Source organism: Mus pahari, chromosome 19 (genome assembly GCF_900095145.1).
Source record: "Mus pahari chromosome 19, PAHARI_EIJ_v1.1, whole genome shotgun sequence".
NCBI lineage: Eukaryota > Metazoa > Chordata > Mammalia > Rodentia > Muridae > Mus > Mus pahari.
In genome coordinates this window covers 55985599-55997171 of record NC_034608.1, presented here as the reverse complement: position 1 = coordinate 55997171, position 11573 = coordinate 55985599, and the positions used below count along the sequence as shown (strand labels likewise).

Sequence of the window (11573 nt, the reverse complement as noted above, 5' to 3'; positions counted from 1 at the left end):
AGAGACAAAGTTTGGAGCTAAGACGAAAGGATGGACCATCCAGAGACTGCCCCACCCGGGGGTCCATCCCATAATCAGCCACCAAACGCAGACACTATTGCATATGCCAGCAAGTTCTTGCCAAAAGGACACTGATATAGCTATCTCTGTGAGGCTATGCCCAATGCCTGGCAAAAACAGAAGTGAATGCCCACAGTCATCTATAGGATAGAACACAGGGCCCCCAATGGAGGAGCTAGAGAAAGTACCCAAGGAACTGAAGCAGTCTGCAACTCTATAGGTGAAACAACAATATGAACTAATCAGTACCTCCCAGAGCTCGTGTCTCTAGCTGCATATATAGCAGAAGATGGCCTAGTCAGCCATTGTTGGGAATAGATGCCCCTTGGTCTTGCAAACTTTATAGGCCCCATACAGGGGAACGCCAGGGCCAAGAAGTGGGAGTGGGTTGGCAGGGGAGCAGGGTGGGGGGAGGGTATAAGGGATATTCGGGATAGCATTTGAAATGCAAATGAAGAAAATATCTAGTAAAATACATTTTAAAAAAAGGAATCCTAATGTAATGCCAGGGCCATGAAGTGGGAGTGGGTGGGTAGGGGAGCAGGGGCAGGGGGAGGGTATAGGGAACTTTCAGGATAGCATTTGAAATGTAAATAAAAAAATATCTAATTAAAAAAATCAAAGTAAATAAAAGTCAATATAAATTAAAAAAAAAAAAAAAAAAGAATCCTAATGTAAGTATCTGTTTTCCAAAGATCTCAGCGAACCCCTGTGAAAGGGTTGTTTGACATGCCCCCCCCAAGAGGTCATGACCCACAGATTGAGAATTGTTGCTCTAAGCTATCTCTAAAATGGTCTTCCATTGCAGTTCACAATGATTTTTGGCAGAGAAACTTGCTGGAAAACTTTGATGGCCAGCTCAGGTCCACTGGATTGCAGTAACTCTTTATAAGTCTCACCATAGGCTAGCAAACAAAGCAGGAGGCTTCCTGTGTGAACTCGGGCTGCCTCTCTTGGGAGGTGGGACATGGAGTATGACAGAAGAAGAAGGACAATGGCTAAGCCATTTTGCTGCCCAGTCTGTCCCAGTCTGTCAAGCAAGCTGCAAATGCACCTGGCTCGCGGTTACTTTGTAAGCAGTATAAGGGACTGGGTTGCTCTTTTTGTTGCCGTGGATGTCGGCTTCTTCAAGTAGTATGTTCCCTCTCAAGGAAGTTTCTTTGAGATAGTGAAACTCTTGGGGAACACATGGAAGAGGCCCTGGTAAATGTAGCGATGTTCACTGTTGTCATTTGACTCAAAATGATGATTAGCAAAAGGAATTTTAGGGGAAAGAGAATTTAACCTAGTGAGATCTATATAAATTAATGCAACAAGCCCATCTCCCTGTAAAGTTTCCATAGTATGACAGCTGATCTTTATTGCCAACCAGACTGGATTTAGAACCATTTATGAGACAGTGAGGCACAAGTGAATGTGGATCTATGAAGCATCTATAGTGAGAATTAAAGATCCAACCAATCACATGAGCTGTAACTGGCACCATTACATGAATTGACACCAAGACAGACTAACAGGGAAAAATAAAGGAAACCCTCCAGGTGATGGTATTTCTGTTTCTCTGTTTCTACTCCCTCATGTAGAAACTCATTTTCTATGTTCTTTAGCTACCATAATGTGCTGCCTAAGCATATGTAATCGAATACCATGTACTGAACCCTCTGGAACCATTCCTCACATTAGTGGATTCCATCAGGTATTTAATCACAGTGGTAACAAAAATAACTAACTCCCCTCACCTGTATTTGATGAAACAAAGCATGGGTCTAGCCACTGTCACTGGCAAACAGGAGGACAGGAGGTCACATTATAGTAAACTCCTTTTAAAAATTCTTTTTCTATGCACCACAGCTGAGTTTCTCCAGGGATGGGAACATAGTGGTCTTGGCTGGAAAGCAATGTGGATATGCTGCATCCTGTGATCATGCCAGCCAATATGGAGAAGTAGAGAAACAAAAACACTGGGAGGTAAACTAAGCAACCAAGCTGCTGTGGCATTGCTTAAAATTCAAGGTTAAATGGAGCCTCTAATCAATCAATCTCTCTCTCTCTCTCTCTCTCTCTCTCTCTCTCTCTCTCTCTCTGTGTGTGTGTGTGTGTGTGTGTGTGTCTATCTGTCTTTTATCTCTTTTATAATGGGACTCTCATGGAGCTCAGGCTAGCTTAAATTAACTGTGTAGCCAGGAATGACATTGAATTCCTGATTCCCCTGCTTCCACTTCCCTTGGGGAAGGTATATGAGGTATTGATATAGGGCTACAGCTGTTGACCACTGGTGCCAGTTAAGTCTTTATCTCCCCCTTTTTCTCCAGCTGATTTAAGGAGAAACCATCTTTTTTAAGTGGAGTTAAAGGGTCTCTGTCCTCATCCTGGAATTGGGATTTGTATTTACATTCTGAGAATGCTTAGAAATTGCAAAATGAAGAGATATCAGACTTCCATAGCATTAGCCTCTGCTGACCTGTAGCAGGGAAAATATGCCTGGATTCAGCGAATGGGCTTAGGAAGAGGTTCGCAGTGGACCTCAGAAGCAAGTTGAGCTTCCACACTATTCATTGTTGTTCTCCAACTTGGTATGTGTGGGAGACGTTAACGTATTACATGATTGTATTTTCTTGGTGGCCAGGCAAGGACATTCTTGTCTGTCTTTTATAGGAAGAGCTTAATATAGCGAACATCTAATGAGGCATAGAAATTGTTCTTAATCTTGCATACCTCTCCTCCCTAAGGCATAAAATATCCAGCATAGCAACTTGGAAAAGAAAGCAAAATTACTTCCACAATGAAGGGTTTGCAGTAAGAAGGGCGGTAAGAGATGCAGTCGCTCAGTACAGAAGCTTGTTATAGCTAGAAGAAAAAAAAGATATAACAAGAGTTGCAGGTTCACAGTGAATTCAGTCACCGATTCTAGTCAGTTTCTGCTCCCATAACTTGGATGGTTATAGGCATTGTGTGGGCTTGAATCCACTGAACAAATTGATAGCTCTTGGTGTGTGGTCTTATGCACTGGCCATGCCTATTTTGTCATACCAAAGGATCCTGGTAACTTCTCACTTACATGGTAAAGTCTCCCACTTATTCAATTAGTGCTCTCCCAGGATAACCTGAACCTTCACTCCATTTAGCATCAGTGAGTGAGTCAGGGTCTATTATCATGAATGCTTCTACATTTAACTTCCAATGTCTTCCCTATATCTGTAACGTTGTCATTCAGAACACTCGTGATTAGTGTACTTACTGTATGTGATTGTGATATTAACATAAATGTCCTCCATCAGGGATAACTGGCAAACCCTGATGATTGCTTATAAAATGATGTGTTGAACTGTGGGTGAATTTCCAGTGTTGTCTTGCAGTTGGAAAAAGTGCAGATTCTACAGGGCGTAACACTTCATTGGATACTTTAGGAAGTGGGGGACTGACTGGGCTCTTTAGGGAACAAATTCAGATTGCATTACTACTCATAGTTCTTTAAAAAGCAAATCCATCAATGGGCATCTTTTAAATAAGGCCAGAGTCAGCAGTCTTTGTTTATTTTAGAGTCCATAACCCTAATATTGGCTTTAAAAGACTGACCAAGGACTTTGATATTGAACCACTGGTGAATGCATATTGATCTCATGTAGAAATTCTTCTCCTGAGTTTTGTTGTCTTGTCATCTCCCTCACTGTAGAGTTTTCAAATCAGAGCCAAGGTACCCTTCATGCCCGGGCCATGTACACTAATGAATTGGCTGACTTGAGTCCAAGCAGCATTTTTTTTAGTTACCAAGGTTATCCATTCTCCGTGGTCCTGCAGAAAATGAGTGTGGTCCACTCTAATCTGTGGCTCTAACTCATGCCCCGTCTCTATGCTCTGGATAGTAAATCCTTGGGGATTGCTGTTACATTTCTACTGACTTGTCTAGTGTTCTCAGTGGCCTCAGTGTTTTGACAGGTCACTTAGAAAACTACAGGCCAGCAGAGTCACGATTTGGGGGATCAAAAATGAGGGGCAATGGTTCACAGCTACAAATTACAGTGTTAAGATGGAGCTATACCCTAAGACCCTGCCTCTTGGTGAAACTACCATAATTAAACATCCAACCAAGTGTGCCCTATGAAAACTGTAATTTCTCTTGTCAAATATTGTGACATGTCCACCAATAAACCATATGCCTCTGAGGCAGAGGTTACTGCTCTAAGTTAAGATCATAGTTCCTGTTCGCCTTTGATTAGCTATTGCTCTCATCTATTGCTGGGAGACGAGCTACAGACCCTTCTGACCCCTTCCAGGCTGGCTGGTAGTGATTTTTTACCACTATTGCTATCATTCCAGGTACATTATTGCTGCTCTGGAGTGATCATTTCTGGCAAACAAAGGCCAATCAGTTTGTAGAATGAACAGAAAGGACAGATAGGAATACCTGACCGCACACAAACTGTCCAGAAAAGGGTTGACCACATTTTAAAAACTGATCAGGAAGTGTTACCACTTTTAGCTTGTTAGGAGGCCATGTGAAAAGCCCCAAGAACTTTTGCACAAAAGCAACATATGTCATACCTAGGACTCACAAGTATGAGTAGTAGTGCTTTTCCAGGGGCACTGTGTACCCCTCAGAAGCTATAACGCAATGCAAAGCTTTGAGTAGAGATCCATTTTTCTCTCGGGCAGCATGGCGGTTCACATATGTGGAGTGGCCATAAGGGAGCTCTCTTTAGACACAATACTTTTGAGCAGGCTCTGGCAGTTATCTGTCCCTTGGGTGTCCCCCAATTAGAAATAGTGGGACAAAATTGATCGCTGACTTCCCGCTGAAGTGATCCATGAGGCTGATAAATAACCAAATTGGTTTCTGCTCACCGACCAAGGCTGTTTCAGATGATAGGAATAGGTCAGTATTTTCTATTTATCAGAATAGTCAGAGTTTGTGCAAATCCAGAGACATCCTGGATTAATGCCTTGAACAAGCTCCAAAGTCAATATACAGAACTGGATAGCTAGCAAGATCTGTTTAGCTAGTTAGGACTGGTAGCCCAAGAAACTTGACTGGGGTCACTAAGTTTGCTTGTTACCCATCTGTACTTAACTCAGCCTAATGCTACATAAAACAGATTGGAAGGTTGTGTCCCAGATCCTTTTTGTTGGATTAAGAAGAGTCACTCTGGACAAGCTTCATGGAAATTTCATCTCAAGCCAAAATGGTACAGTAATGAGGAATGTGTACTATACGAAGAGACTCCTGCCCAAGACCGACCCCCAGCATACCTGCGTATCTTGGAAGAAATATTCTAACTTTTCTTTGCCTAGGAAAGCAGTCATGGAAAATGGAGAGCATCTGTCATTCTGGTACAAAGGGCAAACATGTTAAAGTCTAGAATAGTAAAGGATGAAGTTTCTGCTCCCAAGGTAGACTATGCTGACCTCCTGTTATATAAGAGGGTCCTCAAAGCTTACCATTTCTCTTCTTCCTGGAGGGTTCCTCTAGTGAAGAAGCCCTTTGGTCTTCCTGTGGTTGTTTGTCATGTGAAGTTAACATTCATGAAAACAGGTAAAATTGAAGTTATTATGGCCAGGTTATTGATTTGACTAACAAACTGTGGTTTATCTCTGACTAATAACCCAAATACCTCTTGCTTCTTTCCATGCAACCATGGCGGCATAGCACTCAAATCATTCAGAGCTCCTAACAAGTTCCAATGGATTGTTGGAGTTGTCCTTCTGTTGGAGAGATGCCCCTTTTGTATGAAAATGTACGACCTGATTTATTTCAGAAGAGAAGGTAGAGAGTCCAATACTAAATCTCTCTAAAATAAATTTGGGGTAGAAACAAGGATAAGAGTATTGGCCGTATTATTGCAAAATGGATTACTATTTATTTTTGAAAACTGGCTGAATTCTCAGAATAGTACAATGAGTCAAGAAAACTAAGGTCTGAAGAGAGAGTGGTTCTCAGCAATCAAGGTCCTGTTGTGGTCCTGAGCAGTTTCCATAAGGAACATTGTTCAGCCAAGTGTCTATAGAGTTACCAAACTGCTCCAGTTGAGATGTGCTATTTGTTCAGTAGTTGATGTGGTGAGCCTACGGAGCCTCGTGCACAAAAGCAACAAGGTTCAGAAGGACACACTGAAGGACAAAGTGGAGTAGCTAGCAGTTTTCTGGTTGTTTTGTCTTTGGGGGGGGGGGCATCAGGGACCATGTGTATCTTCTCTTTCATCCTACTCCAACCACACTAGCTTGCTCTTAGCTTCCTAAAGTAAGAACTTTCCCCCTCATAGGAGATTTTATGAGCCCTTCTTTAAGAATAAGTTCCTTCTTATAATTTTTTTTGCCTTTGACTCATTCAGTCCATTCAACAAGCATTTGATAAGACTCTATATGTGATATTTGTTCTTTATTGTATAGATGAAGTAAAAGACAATCACAAAGCAACAGTCTGTTAACAAAAATTCCTGTTTATAAATAGTTTATACTCTAGTGGAATATAAATGATAAATGATACAAATGGTGTTTCAGAAGATAATAAAGACTACAGAGAAAATTAAGCTAGTGTTCTGGGCTAGCTTATTGTCAGCTTGACATATGCTAGAATCATTTGGGAAGAGGTTTGCTCAAGGAGAAAATGCCTCCATAAGATTGGCCTGTGGGCNAGTCGATAGTGCATTTCCTAAATTAGCAACCTTAAGCATGTGGTAATGTGAAACATTTAAGAAAGCAGGCTGAAGAATCCGGAAGCAGGCCACTAAGTAGCATTCCTCCATTGCTTCTGCATCAGTTGCTACCTCTAGGGTCCTACCTTGAGTTCCTTCTCTCATTTCCCTTAGTAATGGGTATAAAGCTGTAAAATGAGAGAAAACATTTCCTCCCCAAGTTGCTTTGGATTTTGGTGTTTTATCACAGGAATAAAAACCCTAACCAAGTTTAATGGCTATTCTTGGTTGCCAAATTGACTACATCTGGAATCAACTAAAACTCTAAAATGCCTGGTCACACCCATGAGTGATTCATTTATTTATATTTGATATATTGAATCCTTTGACATGGGAAGACCTATTTCTAATCTGATCTTTGCTGTAGGAAGACACACCTTTAATCCAGATGTGATGGGAAGATTTACCTATAATCTATGCCATGCCTTCTTCTGCTGGAAGCCTATATATGACATGGAATAAGGAGGCTCTTTCTCTCTCTCTCTCTCTTTGATGCTTCCTCCGGCCCTCTCTAGCAAGTCTATTCCTTCACTAGCATTAGAGCCTACTTCTTTGGAATTCTGGCATATATTGACATTTTGGGTAAAAGGCAGAAAAATTATGTTCTATATGGATTTATTTATTTGTTTGTTTGTTATTTATTTATTTATTTTGGCAGCACTGAGGTTTATTGGAGTGTCCTAACAGAGATGCCGAGGCTTGCCCATGGTGTTCTTGGTGTACAAAGCCCAGATGCTTTGCCAGTTTTTCTTGAACAAGGACACCAAGAAATTGACAGCCAGATGGATGTTCTAAACAGCTCATCTTTGGTCACCTTCACATGGCTGACAGCAACAGCCAGACATGGCACCTTCTATATCTGGAATGTGATTGACAATTTCACCTCAACCACTTTGCCCACCATGCTTTCACTGTGTATCAGCAGTGAGGGAAATTTGCCAGCCCTGTTTAGGCCTGGGCCCAGGGTCCATGGGATCTTCTTGATCGGAGATTCAGAATCCAAAAATACATCATACTTCTTGGCCAGCGTTTTTGACCAACTTATTGTTCCTATTAAGCTTCTTGAGCACCTCCGCCATTTCCAGAAACGTGTGCTGCTTGCCCTGGCTGCTGTGCAAGGCTTCCAGTGCTGCCTGGTGAGACTTTGCTACTCATGGCTGTCCCTGTCATAGAAACCAAAAAAGCAATTCAAAAATCTTAATGTGTATATATATTGAAAGACGCAAAAATTATGGAGCAGTGGGAGTAACAGATTAGGCACTATAACTTTATAAAGACTTACCTAGGCCAAGATGTGAACTAAAAATGTATATAATTAGCATAGTACTGCAATACTGGGTCTTAATATATTACCCATACATATAAGTATTACCATTATTAGTAACCTTTGTGAAACAGTCTTATGCCCAGCAAGACATCATTGAGTCTTTAGGTCTTCCCTTCCCTCTTAGAGGAGGGCATTTCTTGACACTCAATTTTTCTATCTAATAATCAAATATAGGAACCAGATTCCACAAAGTACTTTAAGCAATGAGTTCTGTTTTCACTCTGGAATTTTTAGATAGCAAACACTCCCTGGGGTCATACACAAATACTACAGCGGAAGAGTTTTTACATGAAGTCTTTCAATGCACTTGACTGCTGGTGAATTTATCATATCCTCAAACATCCCTATGAAGGGGATCCTGTCTGAGTTAGTATTCTGTCCAACCACCGAAGAGGGCCACTCAGATGACTTTCAATCCAACAAGGAGTAATTCTTACTGTCTGCTTCTGATATTCTGCTCCCCACCCCTTCACAAAACTCATCCTTACCGTGCACATTTAAGTTAGCCGATAAATGACGGCAAAACCCTGGTTAACAGACTTGTGCCGGACCAACAGCAAATTCTTGGTTATTGAAGATCTTCAGGTTACAGCCTGGTAGAACTTTAAACACCATTGCATCGTGCCAGCAGCATCTTGGGGCTGTATTTCAGGTGGCTCTCCACAGAGATTGCACTGTCATTTAGGCATTCTGTAATAACTTCCCCAGCTATGTGATGCACGTGCCCTTCCCTTCCTATATGCCTGCTTGTCACGTCTACAAGTAGCATTATTTGTTTAAGGCTGGAAAGCAAACCTAAGCAGTGAGTGAGGGTATGATGCATGGAAGATAGCCCCAATCGTCTGGTTAAGTTCATAATACACTCTTAAACAGCAAAAATGCAGGTTCCAATTAACCGGCTGCAAATCCAAGCTGTGACAAAAGTGGAAGCAAAGTACCACTCGCCTCTAACTTGGCTCCCAGGACCTTCTGCTACACAAAACTTGATGTCAGAGCAGCCAGGCTGGGCTGGGCAGGGCTTTGCTAGACTGTCCACAGTGACCTTTATATAGACTTTTATATTTGAGGAGGAGGAGTCATGTGGACAGTTCAGTATTTAATTTCTTCCTTAACGGATGGATTTTCTTATTAGAAAAGAGGAGAGGATGGAGGGTGGCCAAATATGATGAATATTGATCCATTTGCTGTTGGAAGCAAGCTGGAGAGGGGAGCGTGATAGCTGGGTCACTTTCCTGTCATGTTGATGAAATGGCATGGTAGAAGCCAGGTGTTCATGCCTGTAATCCCAGAACTTGAAAGGCTAAAGCAGGACCGACATTATTAAGGCTAGCCTGGACTACAGTGTGAAATTCTGTCTCAAAAATAAACAAGACACAGCAAAAGACATAGGCCCTTATCCACATGTCAAAGAAACAAGGCAGAGAATTTTTTTTTAAGTGAAAGGCTTTAAAAGTGAGCTTCATTTTTTGTCTTCAATTATTTTCCTATGTATAAAAAGGGAAATGATTTTGTAGTCCAGTGTTAACAATTTAGGGAAATGTATCAGTAGAAGACAGGTCATAAGCTATAGAGATGGCCAATAAAAGAAAGTGCTGCTTAAAATAGTGGACTGTCAAGTCCAACCGTTCAACTAGGAGTTGAACTAGATGATCTCTTACTGAGTTTGCAAGTACATCAGTGCCAGGCAGACATGAGCATGTATACCAATGTGCTGGAAAAATTCAAAGCATACTTTCTACAGTTACACCTGTGCACAAGTAATAGGATTTGTACTACTTATCATTATACATGTATACCTAACAGCAAATTATTGTATGAGTGTGTGTATATAAGTGCATATGACCATATTCACTCAGGTACCCAAATCCCACATAACCTTTGAAATTTACAGCTGCTTTAAGAATGTAAAAAAAAAAAAAAAAAAAAAAAAAAAAAGAATGTACACTGGCATCTCATCCATGGAATAGGCCAAAAGTAGGAAAGGAAAATGGTATGGGTGCTTCCCCTGGTGTAACTCCTACAGAATATTTATTGGAAGAAACTTGTGAGCATTGCTGTAAAAAGAAGTCTTTGTTTTATCAATCTCTGCCAAAAGCTGAAACATTTTTCTAGGTCTGTTCTCATGTAATCTATTTTCTGCATGACAGTCAGGACACTGTTTTAAAAATGAAAATGTTCCTTTTAACTCAACAGTACTGGTGTGTGTGTGTGTGTGTGTGTGTGTGTGTGTGTATGTGTGTGTGTGTGTGTGCATGTGCACACACACGTGCTTGAGCATGTGTGTGAGATAGATGATAGACAGACAGGCAGACAGACAGACAGACAAAGACTGTGTACACAAGCATGGCCATCTCCACTCAGGTCAGAAGAGGAAGACCCTGGGTATCCTGCTCTATCATTGTCTGCTTCATTCCTGTGGCCCCAGATGTAGTACCAGATGTAGCAGGATGGATGAGCATAGTCCCCATAGCCTCATGCATGTGAATGTCTGAAGCAGAAATCATGAGGTTGAGAACAATGTACAAGATGCACAAGACAAGGATCAGATATTTTATCTCATAGTGAAACTAGAATACTTTTTTAAAAGACTGTGTGAAACTAGTAAAATAGTAAGGGGACTGGCTACTGGGGAATGCTCAGGGGACCGCGGGGAAGGAAGGGAGAGGGAGGAGAGCTCAAAAGAGCACAGTGCAGAGGGCAGGTATGACCAAAGCATGATACATGCATGTATGAAAATCTTTAAAAACCCAAATCGAACAGTGCTAGTCTCTGTTTAAAAGCTTCTATAAGCTCAGAGTTGCTCAGTAGTGACATTCCTTGAAGGTTTTCAGGACCCCTGATGGTATGAACCTCAACTATGACTCTAGTCACCACTGTGGCTCTCTCATTTTCTACCTGTGGGAAACTAACTTCCTTTACTTGTCTCTACATTCTTTCCTCTCAAGTATAGGTTTCTCTGAAGAGACCTACCATCTGGCCATTCCTAGCAACCCATCATGCCTCACAAGAAATTTTTCCAGTTCTTTCCAGATGCTGCATGCTCATATATACTCAGAGGCAGCATGATTTTTTTACTTGTTCTCTTTTTTTGTTTGTTTGTTTTTTTGTTGTTTTGTTTTTCGAGACAGGGTTTCTCTGTATAGCCCTGGCTGTCCTGGAACTCACTCTGTAGACCAGGCTGGCCTCAAACTCAGAAATTCANGGGTTTCTCTGTATAGCCCTGGCTGTCCTGGAACTCACTCTGTAGACCAGGCTGGCCTCAAACTCAGAAATTCACCTGCCTCTGCCTCCCAAGTGCTAGGATTAAAGGCGTGCGCCACCACCACCCAGCTATTTGTTCCTTTTTATGATCCCCCTTTCTTTTTAAATTTTTATTCTTAAGTTCCAGGGTCTGTGGTCTGCTATGTTTCTTAAGGTAGCCTTACTAACATTAGTGCTAAATTTGTTGAAAAAGTTCAAAATATTATTGCTGAAAAGTACATATCTTTCCCATTGTA

The 11573-nt window shown here is 41.4% G+C and overlaps 1 pseudogene; it reads right to left on the bottom strand.

The window, feature by feature from the left end:
• Positions 1 to 7429: 7429 nt before the first annotated feature.
• Positions 7430 to 7828, bottom strand: LOC115062586 (annotated as a pseudogene).
• Between the last annotated feature and the right edge of the window lie 3745 nt (positions 7829 to 11573).